This window comes from Chiloscyllium plagiosum, unplaced genomic scaffold (assembly GCF_037043375.1).
Source record: "Chiloscyllium plagiosum isolate Xiang-an unplaced genomic scaffold, Cpla_swu_hap1 HiC_scaffold_16, whole genome shotgun sequence".
Lineage (NCBI taxonomy): Eukaryota > Metazoa > Chordata > Chondrichthyes > Orectolobiformes > Hemiscylliidae > Chiloscyllium > Chiloscyllium plagiosum.
In genome coordinates this window covers 27,475,460-27,489,936 of record NW_028270154.1, presented here as the reverse complement: position 1 = coordinate 27,489,936, position 14,477 = coordinate 27,475,460, and positions in this window count along the sequence as shown.

Sequence of the window (14,477 nt, the reverse complement as noted above, 5' to 3'; positions counted from 1 at the left end):
CCCCTTTATGCCCTCCTGATTTCTCTGTTAAGTATACTCCTACTGCCTTTATATTCTTCTCGGGATTCTCTCGATCTCTGCTATCTATACCTGACCTATGCTTCCTTCTTATTCTTGACCAAAACCTAGTCTGTCTAGTCATCCAGCATTCCTTACATCTACCTGCCGTGCCCTTCAACCTTACAGGAACACATTGTCTCTAGACTCTCGTTATCTCATTTCTGAAGGCTTCCCATTTTCCAGCCATCCCTTTACCTGCGAACATCTGCCCCCAATCAACTTTTGGAAGTTCTTACCTACTAATGTAAAAATTGGCCTTTTTGCAATTTAGAACTTGAATTTTAGATCTAGTCTTTCCTTTTCTATGACTATTTTAAAACTGATAGAATTATAGGCCAACAGGCTGAGGACTAGAAGATGGAGAAAGTGAGGACTGCAGGTGCTGAAAAAGCACAGCCGGTTTGGCAGCATCCGAGGAGCAGGAGAATCGACATTTCGAGCATAAGCTCCTAACGAAGAACGTATGCTTGAATTGTTGATTCTACTGCTCCTCGATGCTGCCTGACTGGCTGTGCTTTTCAGCACCATACTCTTTGACTAGCAGATGGAGTTTAATTTAGACAAATGTAAGGTGCTGCATTTTGGAAAGGCAAATCAGGGCAGGACTTACACACTTAATAGCAATGTTCTGGGGACTGTTGCTGAACAAAGAGTGCTTGGAGTGTAGGTTTGCAGTTCTTTGAAAGCGGAGTCACAGGGAAGTGGGATAATGAAGGTGGCATTTGGTATCCTTGCCTTTATTGGTCAGTGCATTGAGTATAGGAAGTGTGCGAGGACATGTTGAGGCTGCACAGGGCATTGATTAGGCTACTTTTGGAATACTGCATGCAATTCTGATTGTCTTGCTACAGAAAGGATGTTGTCAAACTTGAAAAGGTTCAGAAAAGATTTACAAGGATGTTGCCAGGGTTGGAGGATTTGAGCTACAGGAAGAGACTGAATGGTTTGGGGCTGTTTCCATGGAGCGTTGGAGGTTGAAGAGTGACCTGATAGAGGTTTATAAAATCATGAGGGGCATGGATAGGGTGAATAGCCAAGGTCTTTTCTCTGGTTTGGGGGGGAAAGAGTCCAAAACTAGGAGGCATAGGTTTGTGTGAGAGGGAAAAGATTTAAAAGATCCCTAAGGGGCAACTTTTTCCACACAGTGGGTGGTGTGTGTATGGAATGAGCTGCCAGAGGAAGTGGTGGAGACTGGTACAATTACAATGTTAAAAAGTCATCTGGATGGGTATATGAACAGGAAGGGTTTAGACGGATATGGGCCACATGCTGGCAAATGGGACTACACTAATTTAGGATCTGGTCACCATTCTCAAGTTAGACTGGAGAGTCTATTTCTGTGTTGTACAACTCTATGACTCTATAACCCGTTTGTGTCTCATTACACATTGTAGATGAACAAGTCCATTCTGTAGACTATCAGTGTGATGTTACAGTTAGCTGACTGAAAGGATTAAATTCAAGACTTGGCTGATATGGTGGCAAGGGGATTGAGTTGGGAATGCCACACTATATACTTCAAATGCTAAGCTGGAGACTGCATTGTTGCAAAGCCGAGGCAGGTGGACAGATGATCCCAAGACGAACACAGAGGCAGCCCTCCAAAGCCATTTTTATCAATAACACCACATTGGTGGGGAGCACAATACCATCTGAAACCCTCCATACCTCCATCATTGCTGCTAATAGTATTCTACTGCTCAATTATATTGACCTTTCATGTTATATTTCCCTTTAAAAAGGAGAGCATAACCCACAATTTACTGATACTGTAGTAGATTAGATGGCCTAGTGGTTCATAGCAATAACGGTACATCAAGGTACATTTAATCATAGAATTGTAAAGTAACAGCTTAATCCTACATATCCTCACATGGTCAGCAGCCAATACAGTACTTGCTTAAGAGGGAGAAAGCACAGGCAAGGAAAGCAAGGTCACATCACACCAAGCAATTTTCCTGCATGTTCTAGAAGACAAAATTCACAGTGGATAAAAGAGCAACTGGCTTTATTGTCATTTAAAAATTTATGGTAGCTTGAAGAATAAGGAGCAAAGTGTCATGTTATATTTAAGAGTTTTATATCTATTGCTGTACTTTGAATATATACATCACAGATTAATGAATATAATACTCAAATATTTGTCAAATAGCAGATTTGAAAGACTACCAAAACTAAGAAGGAGCAATTAACCCAGATAAAACTCAACCCAATAACTACATTTACTTTTAAGTTAGGGTAGATGACTTTAAAAAAAAGAAAAAAAATCCAAAAAACAAAACTTGGCACATATCCTGGGAACTGGGAGAAATTCATAGAGCAACAAAACACTGACAGAACAGACAGTAATTGTTTGGTAAAGAGTGAAATGAAAAAAAAACTTTAAGGCAAATCAAAATCAACAAAGTAATTTTGTACAATCATATTAAGGGAAGAAAAGTTGGTTAGCAGCAACATAGGCCTTTTGAAAAGAAGTAACTTCCTTATTTTCATTCATAATACGACTGAATGGACATGTAGAATAATTATTTTGGAGACATAAAACTAACATTGAACCCAAATGTGGACCCACCAAAATTAATGCAAACCATAAAAGTAATGGAGGATTTGCCCTTTTCGGGCAGAGATGAGGCAATGTGTTTGTGCCCAGAAGGTGGCATGACTTTGGAAGTCCATGCCTCAGAAGTCAGTAGAGGCAGAGTCATTTAATATTTTTAAGGCAGGTAGATAAATTCTTGTTAGGCAGGAGAATTGAAAGATCAGGGTAGATGGGTCTTTGGAATTCAAAATAGATACCACACACCACAGGCCAGCATGCAAAAATAAAGTTATTGGCTAGAGGAGGTGGAAATGTGTTGATTTTCTGGAGAAAGTTTCTTTTAATCCATAATCTGTCCTTTTGCAAGCTGGGTGCTACAGAATTTTAATTTTTTTTAGATTAAAATTCACTATCTCTTCTGTATTCCAAAATGTAACAGAGATTGGGTTCGAAATTGAGAACTGCAGAGTGATAAGAAAGGTAATATTATATTCTTCAGGGAAAGCTGACATCTCTGTTCCATTCTGCAGACTCCTGTTGATGTTAGGGACAGACAAGGTGACAGTTTTGGTCTTTCCCAGGTGGTATTTTGATCATGTGACTGAGTATTGGAACACAACATAGACAACCCACAGTGGTGACGCAGCTTCAATCTCCATTGTATAAACTATAAGGATACCATCAAAATAGAAAGGGCTCCACCATAAGAAATAGAAGCAGAATTTGGCCATTCAGCCCATCAAGTCTGTTCCTCCATTCAATCATGGTTGGTATATTCCTCAAGCCCATTCTCCTGCCTTCTCCCCATAATTCTTGATCCCCTTACCAATCAAAACCCTATCTAGCTCTGCTTTAAAAACACTCAATGACCTGTCCTCCACAGCCTCCTTTAGCAATGGGTTCCACAGATTTACCACCCTCTGCTGAAAAAAATTCCTCTTTATCTTAGTACCACATCTCAGTCCACAGAACCTTCTTTGCACCCTGAATTTCGGCAGATGTCCTTTGTTCTCAATAATTTCTGCAGCTGAAGTGTCTAGTTTCTAGAGTTTTAAGCAAGTTTAAACAGTAGTAGGTGTAAAGTTCTGCTGAAAACCTGTCCAGACAAGTGCCTTGGTAATTAGATTTCAGACACTTCAAGAAACTTATGCAATTTGTGGATTAGTTGTTTTCTGTGACCTTTTAAAAACAGTGTCTTTGCAGCTCAATATTTTTCCTCTGTCTTTTTATAAACAAAACATTACACAAGACAAGTAAAATATAGATTAATATTCCATAGCACACATGATGCTGTCAATGTCCTGCAAGGTTCTTTGTGGAGTCTCAATTCTTCACCATATCGTTTAAAACAATTCAGAAAACTGATTAAATAGCTATATATCCAAATTTGCCGTTGATGCAAAGACAAGCTTAATGATCTGGACGGAGAGACTGGGGGCATTCTAGCGAAGTTTGCTGATGATACAAAGTTAGGTGGACAGGCAGGTAGTACTGAGGAAGTGGGGAGGCTGCAGAAGGATCTAGACAGTTTGGAAGAGTGGTCCAGGAAATTAGATTACTTACAGTGTGGAAACAGGCCCTTCGGCCCAACAAGTCCACACCGACCCGCCGAAGCGTAACCCACCCATACCCCTACATTTACCCCTTTACCTAACACTACGGGCAATTTAGCATGGCCAATTCACCTGACTTGCACATCTTTGGACTGTGGGAGGAAACCGGAGCACCCGGAGGAAACCCACGCAGACACGGGGAGAATGTGCAAACTCCACACAGTCAGTCGCCTGAGGCGGGAATTGAACCCGGGTCTCTGGCGCTGCGAGGCAGCAGTGCTAACCACTGTGCCACCGTGCCACCGTGGCTGATGGAATTCAATGTGAGTAAATGCAAGGTCTTGCACTTTGGAAAAAAGAATACAAGCATGGACTACTTTCTAAACAGTGAGAAAATTCGTAAAGCCAAAGTACAGAGGGATCTGGAAGTGCTAGTTGAGGATTCTCTAAAGATAAACATGCAGGTTGAGTCTGTGATTAAGAAAGCGAATGCAATGTTGTCAATTATTTCAAGAGGGTTGGAATATAAAAGCACTGTTGTGCTACTGAGACTTTATAAAGCTCTGGTTATGCCCCATTTGGAGTACTGTGTCCAGTTTTGGTCCCCACACCTCAGGAAGGACATACTGGCACTGGAGCGTGTCCAGCGGAGATTCACACGGATGATCCCTGGAATGGTAGGTCTAACATATGAGGAATGGCTGAGGATCCTGGGTTTGTATTCATTGGAGTTTAGAAGATTAAGGGGAGATCTAATAGAAACTTACAAGATAATACATGACTTGGAGAGGGTGGACGCTAGGAAATTGTTTCCGTTAGGTGAGGAGACTAGGATCCGTGGACACAGCCTTAGAATTAGAGGGGGTAAATTCAGAACAGAAATGCGGAGACATTTCTTCAGCCAGAGAGTGGTGGGCCTGTGTAATTCATTGCCGCAGAGTGCAGTGGAGGCTGGGACGCTAAATGTCTTCAAGGCAGAAATTGATAAATTCTTGATGTCACAAGGAATTAAGGGCTATGGGAAGAATGCGGGTAAGTGGAGTTGAAATGCCCATCAGCCATGATTGAATGGTGTAGTGGACTCGATGGGCCGAATGGCCTTACTTCCGCTCCTATGTCTTATGGTCTTAAGCTGCACTTTAAAGTGTATATTGAAGTCTAAAATTGCAAAAAGATATCAACGGACTAAGTGCATAGACAAAATTGTGGCAAATGGATTTTAGTGCAAGTAATTATGAGATCATTCATGTGAATCCAAAAAGGATAGAGCAAAGTAATTTCTAAATGATAAAGAGCTAGAAATAGTGCTGGTCAAAAGTGATTAAGGGATTCATGTACATAGATGAAAATGTTGTGAACAAGTACAGAAATTAATCAAAGCGACTGTGCATTATTTCTCGAGGACCAGAATACAAGGGACTAGAATTATACTTGAGTAATACCATGCCCTGGTTAGACCATAACTGGAGTATTATGAGCAGCAACACATCTTTAAAATGTTATAGTGGCTTTGAAAGCGATTCCACATGATTTCCCTGGAGTCCAAGGTTGAAATTACAAGATAAAATTGAAAAAAAACTAAGATTGCTCTCTGGAATTTAGTAGTTTCGGTGGTAATTTGATCAAAGTTTCAAGATATTAAGAGAAACAGATAAACTAGATTTAAATAAACTATTTCTTGGGTTGAGGAACTCTAGTTTTGATGCATTTTTTTAGACCCAAGCCTTTCAGAAGTGATATTAGGAAAGACCTTTTGACAAAAATGGGGGTTAAGACTCCTCTTCTGCATATTACTACTATTGTTCCAAAACGATACAATTTGACTCATGTTAAGAAACCACGGGAGAATCATTAGCTCAGTAATAATAAAAATGCTAGTCATCAGATAGCCTCAAGAAAACTGGACACCTCCAAAAACTAAATGCTTAATATGCGGAATAACATTTAGCTCTGCATTGTAGCTAACCTTGATACAAATATCCACATATAATCATAAAATTTAACTTTAGTTAAATATTTTATGAAGTCACGAAAGAAACAATGACTTTGTATTGTCTGTAACATTAACATTTAAAAGAAATTTGCAGTTCATATTATCATCCCTCTTTCAACTAATGAATTAATTATAATGCCCCCTCTTTAGATAATAAACTAATTAAGGTAAACCACATTAGAAACATCCTAGGCATGAATTCTCTATAGCATAAATATTATATTCAATGTTTGGTTTATATTTCTGTGTTTTAAGATGGTGCCAGAGAATGGCAACATTATACCCCTGTACACACTTGTTGGAAGACACACATGACAATAAAATAAATCAATATAGTTTCTTTAATGTATACAAGGAGCTGCACCTAAAAGAGAAAATACAGTTTTTTCCAGGAAAGTATTTAGTATAATTGAGCTATAAAATATAAATTGTACCTACATCCCAAAGGATGCAGCCAAACAAAAACACACCTCACCACCGTCTTCTCATAATCAATTAGAAATGAATACTGCGCCTAGCAAGTAATGACCACATCTTGTGAAAGAATTTAAAAATAAGGAGGGTTCAAAAGATAGCTTTCAACTTTTCAGAAGATTAAAAAGTAAACAAGTTCCAAAGGTTCCTAGAAATGCTGCATAAGGAGGTAAAGCCAGACTATTCTCATATTATTCAGGTACATAAATGACATGGTGTAAAGAGTTTAAAACAATATCTCTGCAGGTATTTCAAGTCTGCAATCCCCCACTAAGTAAGTTCAGTGTTTTAGCTGTTTCATTAAAGATAGATACACAAAAAGTGACTTCATAAGAATGTAGGCTTGCAGCACAGATTAACTATAAAAAGGTGTGTTTTAAATATTTGGACTTCTGACCTTTGGCTTGGCACTGTTTCTATAATTAACAGAAAGTCAAGATGAGGAAGCAAAGGTTAATGTGGTAAGTGCTTAGCAGCAGATTAAACAATTAATCTTTTTTGCCAGGTTGATTTTTGATTTTCTTTTTCTACAAAGACAATTGGAAATAATTAATTTGTTTGAATTTTTAGATTTATTTTCCTCTTCACCTATATGACATTGTGGTTCATATCTGGTCTTAGCGTGAAAATGTTTTCTGTAATAACAGATATGCTTTTAGCAAAGACTTTAAAAATCTACAGAAAACTCTTCAGGAAAATTTAGTTTCTGGCCCTTTTCTCGTGATCTGTTTGGCCGCTGATAATTAATTATATGTTCTTTTCCACCAGTTGATGGCAACCATACCAAGTCTGACAAAGTGTGGATGTGGGTGTGGAAAGACACTCTACACCCACATACACACACATATACACTCTCTCTCACACTCAATCCCCCCAACCCAGACACACACACACACAAAGACCCACATGCACACATAAACATATACGTTTGTGGGGTGAATTTGTACTTGCAGACTTACATTGTACTTTGCTCAAAAACTGCATGAATTCACGTAAAACTCTGTCATCTCACTTTTTAGATTAGAATCAATCTAAACATCATGACACAGACAGAGGGGGCTAACACCAATTGTTATAGTTAACCTGAGAATAAAACTTTAAAAAAAAAAAAGTTTTGTTGTGATTTACACATGAAAGAAGTGAAATTAACATGGCATTTGAACAGATGAAAGACTCAACAGACAATCAAGGTATTTTTCAATGTATAATTTCAGTTACATCACACTGTAAACTTTTGCTATAAATTCTGTGCCTTACAATGGTGTCCTCCACAACCATCTGAAGGAGTGGTGCTCTGAAAGCTAGCGTGCTTCCAATTAAACCTGTTGGACTATAATCTGATGTTGCGTGATTTTTAACTTTGTACACCCCAGTCCAACACTGAAATCTCCAAATCAAGTCTGACAAAGGTTAGCAGCCATTACAAATTGAAAGCGTATTTGGCATTGACTGCTTCTTTAGTTCAAAGACAGCAAATATTGTACTGATAATATTAATATTTACTTATAAATTACACAGAAGCTTTCTTATTGGCATCTCTTATCTATTAATCAAAAATGCAGTTAGCCTCATCTGGATTCCCTATTAGCCAAATGTGGCGAGTGCCTAACAATGCTGGCCTAAACAAGTTCACATTGTGTTTCTTTCTTTATCTCTTGATTTTGTCCAATCAAATACTAAGCTTAAAGCAGAGAAATTGATCACACATGGGGAACAAAGTGATTAAGAGGATCTGGCATTTTGAAGAATGTATATTCTGAACTATTTGAGCATTCTCAAAAGAAATCCATCAAGTTATTTAAAGTCTGACTGAACAGGATTGGAGGTTGACTCGGTGAGGTGATGAGGGTGAGCAGGTAATCAAATTGCAGCAGTGGTGATAGACATAATCAGCAACTGTTCTTGCTGTTGTTTATAGGAACAAGTAGAAATATGTTTGTTCTGAAAATGTACTTTATAAATATTTCAAAATTTATATTCCATAACAGTTCAAATTTGATTAATAAAATTGCAAATCAGTTCACATTCTTTCTATGCAGCATGTGACACCAGTGCCTCAATTTAATTACAAAAGATATTTACAATATACATTGAGACAAAAATATTGGCTGCACGATTTTACCCAATCTCCAGCCCCTTGGTATTGTGACGATTCTACCCCTTTAACAAGGTTATGTTGCCCTTGGTTTTTTCAAGAATGGTTGTAAAGGCAGTGGCAGTGAAATGGCTAACAGACACTGCCGAGTCAACAATCTGAAGAGTTTTTTAGGTTTTTTTTTTAAAGCAATTGTCCAACGAAGGGCAAGTGGCCAGTTCTCCCAGTTCAGGACTTTTTTCCTACTTTGGTCTGTTTTTAGCAAGCAGTCAAAAACTGCTAGGGACTTAGAGAAGCAGCCACAGTAAAAAGAGGTTCTATGTTTCAACAGAGGTCTTGCCTAAACTTTCTCTCTGCAACCTCTCCTCCCTGTAAAAAGAACGGTGCTTGATTTTACCATTTGCTAAGGGGTGTGTTCATGAGATGTTGCAGGGATTGGAATAGTTCCTTCGTTAAGTTGCAATAGAGTCAGTTAGGTTATCAAATAAGTTATTCTAAATTCTGTTTTCTTTTGTTCGTGCTTCATCCATAGTATTTAAATAAATTGTTTTGTTTAAAGCTGAATGGTTTGACCAGCTGCATCACTCCTGGAATATCCTCTTCACATCTGCCTAAAACAAAATTAGGATCTGGGCTACTTTAAAAATATTTTAAGGGGGATGGTCCATAACAGTATACTCTTCTCATATCCTTCCACCTTTGAGTCTTTTTAGTGTTTCCACAAGCTTTAGTAACCTCTCAGCGTGTTCACTTGGATTTTGCTGGTCTGCATTGTTGGTTATAGAAACTTCTACTGGAACAGCAGCAGATTTCAGGCAGAGCAAGGGGCATCTTTCACCAAGTAATCTAATAGTTTTTTTTTTGCTCTCCTAGAACACACCATTTTACAGTATGGAGCTTCTCAGGATGACCCTCAAGAAAATCCACTGCATTTCTTTCCAAATCTTTACATAGGCATGGACAACGATCTCTTCCTGAAGGAAGTGGACAACGATCTCTTCCTCATTGCAAATACCTTGAAGGTAGTGTGCTAATCCATCTAACCTACGCATCCCTGGACAGTACAGGGCAACCTAGCATGGCCAGTCCACCTAACCTACACACCTTAGGGCAGCACGAGGAAATTGGGGCATCCTGCCAAAACCCAGGCAGACATGAGGAGAACATGCAAACTCCACACAGTCGTCCAAGGCTGGAATCAAAGCCAGGTCTCTGGCAATGTGAGACAGTAATACTAACCACTGTGCCACCCTTAATCTTGGATCTTTGCTCCTTTCGAACATAAGAAATAGGAGCAGGAGTAGGCCATCTGGCCAATCGAGCCTGTTCTTCCATTCAATAAAATCATGGCTGATCTTTTTGTGGAGTCAGCTCCACTTACCCACCTGCTCACCATAAGCCTTACTTCCTCTATTGTACAAAAATCTATCTTTGCCTTGAAAACATTCAACGAGATAGCCTCAAGTGCTTCACTAGGCAGTGAATTCTTTTCACCTTTTGGGTGAAGTAGTTTCTCGATTCAGTCCTAAATTTGCTCCCCTTTATTTTGAGGCTATGCCCTCTAGTTCTTGTTTCACCCGCTCATGGAAGCAACCTCCCTGCTTCTATCTTATTTATTCCCTTCATAATTTTACGTTTCTATAAGAACCCCCACATTCTTCCACGTTCCAATGAGTATGGTTCCAGCCTACTCAATCCCTCCTCCTAAGCCAACCCTCAATTCCAGACTATAACCTGGTGTTGTGTGATTTTTAACTTTGAATCAACCTAGTGAACCTCCTCTGCACCCCTCTAGTGCCAGTATATCCTTTCTCAAGGAGACCAAAACTGTACATAGTACTACAGGTGTGGAGTCACCAGCACCCTATACAACTCCAGCATAATCTCCCTATTTTTAAAGTCCATCCCTCTAGCAATGAAGGACAATATTCCAGTTGCCTTCTTAATTACCTGTTGCAGCTGCAAACCAACATCTTATGATTCATGCACAAGGATTCCCACGTGTCCCTGCATTGCAATCCAGCAATTCCTCAGAGGCACAATTCCATCTTCTCATGGATAGCTAGCTGTACCAAGCCAACAATTCTCTTGCCAAGTAGCTCATCTTGCCATTTACCTTAAGCCACATGATATCTTGGAAATACTGTTTTGACCTAATGCTATTTTAAAAATGCATTTAAGACATTATAAAACAAATCTCCTTGCACAGAACTAAAAATCATGGATCCATTTACCTCTCCTTGTGAAGCTAAGTTTACAAATAATATTATAAACCTTCATCACAAAGTTCTAACAGAACATCAGTATTGGATTTTAATTATGAATTGAGTCACTGTTTTTACAGATCAACTCACTCTCCTGTTGAAAACATGTTTCACAATAGTTGATAGAGAGTCTGATACTTGGAATTCCAACAGTATGGAAACAGATCATTTGACCCATTGAGTGCACACTGAACTTCCAAAGAGCATCCCACCCAGACGTACCCTAACCCAATAACACTGCATTTCCAATGGCTAATCCACCTAGTCTGCACATCCCTGGTTACTATGGACAATTTAGCATGGCCAATCCACCTAACCTACACATTTTTGAACTGTGGGAGGAAACCAGAGCACCAAGAGGAAACCCATGCAGACACTGGGAGAATGTGCAAACTCCAGACAGTTGCTCAAGGGTGAAATCAAACCCCAGTCCCTAGCATCGAGAGGCTGTAGTGCTAACCACTGAACCATCATGTCACCCTTGAAGTTCATTAGGTTTTAATTGAATATCTGTCCTGGTTGAAGTTACTTCCACTAACTTATCATTTAGATGTTTCAAGTCCTCATTCAAATGTTTTACTTCTATGAATGATGCCCAAATGTTGTCACCAGTGTGACATTACGTCATCAAAACCTCTGGGAGCAGTGACAGTGTGGATGAAGGCTATTTGCAATTGATAATTTCAAAACATTGAGAGTGGACATTGAATTACTTGCTTGGTGCAGCTGAGCAAGATTAGAGCTCAGAACAACCGAGGGACAGTACAGGATTGGTGAAGCCAAGAATCTGGGTAAAGCTGGCATTGTGCCTGGATGTAAGTGCACAAAGTTACTTTTCATGCATAAAAGTTGATTCTCCCCACTGATCAGTCTTTTTTTGTTTTTCCAGGAGAGTTTAGTTACTGAAAACAAAAAAATGCTGGAGATTACAGTGGGTCAGGCAGCATCATTGAAAGAGCAAGCTAGTGTCTCGAGTCCAGATGACTGTTCAGAGCTCTGAAGAATAGTCATCTAGACTCAAAATGTTAGCTTGCTCTCTCCATGGATGCTGCCTGACCCCACTGTGATCTCTAGCATCTTATATTTTCAGTACAGATTCCAGTATCTGCAGTAATTTACTCCTACAGAGTCTAGTTCCTGAAAATCTTGTATTTCGGTAGAACTTCCCTTTGTACTGGACAATTTTTTTCCCCCCATTTTATCCAATCTAGCCTCATGTCTTTGGACTCTACTAAAAGTATACTTAGGGAAAGTCCAGGATACCCCTCCTACAAAATCTTTTTCATCTTAACAAGCTATCTTGGACCTTGCAGAGATGCTGAAGAATTTTAAATTCACCATAATCATTTTCTTATATGTACTGTCTTTTCTGAGGAGACAGTAAGCGTTCTGATTATTCTCACCCATTTACTGTTCCAATGATAGGCTTCCAAAGATTGCCTCTCTCTTACAGCAATGAAAACACAATGGGTTTTGAACTACACTTATTTTATTCTTCATTTTTATTGACTGTAATAACTTCCCTTAAACAAGTTAACTGTAGCGCCTTTTTAGTTAGTTTATACTTTCTATTTTTCCTTTACATTTCTCCTTCCTGCACCTTTATTCTCGTCCCAACTTCCCATTCTAGAGTTCAAGTTCAAGCATTTACATTTCTCTTTCAAATACAAATTCTTTTATTTCTTTGCAAACTACATCAGCAGCAACTGAATTCTAGCCAACTCAAACTGTATTCCACCAGAGTTAGATTCTCCATCTTCCAATCCCTGGTGCTGCTCTGTTATCTCAATAATCTTCATTTTCCTAGCACCTGCTTTTAATTCCAACTCAAATTTTCTGCTAATGCAGAATTTTGGTCCATTAATCTAATCTAACCATGATTTATTTTTTCAAATCATTCCATGATAAATATTTCCCCTCTTGAAAGTCATAGCATCTGAAAAGATCATTTTCATTTTTAATATGCATTGCAAAAATTCTCTATGAAAATCGCATTTGTCCTGGATTTAAAGTCTTGCAAGAGATCCCAACTTAAGTTGTGATCCTGAACCAGACTTTAAATTGGAGTTAAAGATTGACTGGGCAGTTTTTCTTTATTTTAAAGTTGAAAAGGTAGGAGATCCCAGGTACTTATGAAGAGACTAATATCACTAGCTCCACAGTTTTGAACAAAAATATAAACTTTATGTAAAAGATACAAGTTTTTGTATTTTGTACTGTACAAAATTACTAGACTTATAAAATCATAAGTGGCATGGAAAGAGTAAATAGACAAGGTATTTTCCATGGGGGGAGTCCAGAACTAGAGGTCATAGATTTAGAGTGAGGGGAAAAATTTAAAAGGGACCGAAGGGGCAGCTTTTTCACACATTTGGTATGCTTTCCTTTATTGGTCAAAGTATTGAGTACATGAGTTGGTAGGTCATGTTGCGGCTGTACAGAACATAGGTTAGGCCACTGTTGGAATATTGCAATTCTGGTCTCCTTCCTATTGGAAAGATGTTGTGAAACTTGAAAGGGTTCAGAAAAGATTTACAAGGATGTTGCCAGGGTTGGAGGATTTGAACTATAGGGAGAGGCTGTACAGGCTCGGGCTGTTTTCCCTGGAGCGTTGGAGGTTGAAGGGTGACCTGATAGAGGTTTATAAAATCATATGGGGCATGGATAGGATACATAGACAAAGTATTTTCCCTGGGGTCAGGGAATCCAGCACTAGAGGGCATAGATTTAGGGTGAGGGGTGAAAGATATAAAAGAGACCTAAGGGGCAACTTTTTCACGCAGAGTGTGGTACATGTATGGAATGGCCTGCCAGAGGAAGTGGTGGAGGCTGGTACAATTGCAACATTTAAAAGGCATTTGGGTGGGTATATGAATAGGAAGGTTTTGGATGGATATGGGCCGGGTGCTGGCAGGTGGGACTAAATTGGGTTGGGATATCTGGTTGGCATGGACGGGGTTGGACCGAAGGGTCTGTTTCCATGCTGTGCATCTCTATGACTCTAGAGGGTAAAGAGACAAGGTATTTTCTATGATATTGGGGAGTCCAGAACTAGAGGGCACAGGTTTAAGGTGAGAAGGGAAAAATTTAAAAGGGACCTAAGGGGCAACTTTTTCACGCAGAGGGTGATGCGTGTATGGAATGAGCTGCCAGAAGAAGTGGTGGAAGCTGGTACAATTACAGCATTTAAAAGGCATCTGAACAGGTGCATGAATAGGAAAGGTTTAGAGGGATATGCACCAAGTGCTGGCAAATAAGACTAAAATCGGTTGAGATACCTGGTCGGCAAGGATTGACAGGTCTGTTTCCATGCAGGACAGCTATGACTCGATGAATTCTCCTGATTCATGACTGGTCATGCACCACCCTCTTCGTGAAAACGTTGCCCCTTAGGTCCCTTTTAAATTTTTCCCCTCTCACCCTAAACCTGTGCCCTCTATTTCTGGACTTCCCCCACCCATGGAAAAGCAGTACCTTTTCAGGTTCTTCTCCTAAGTAC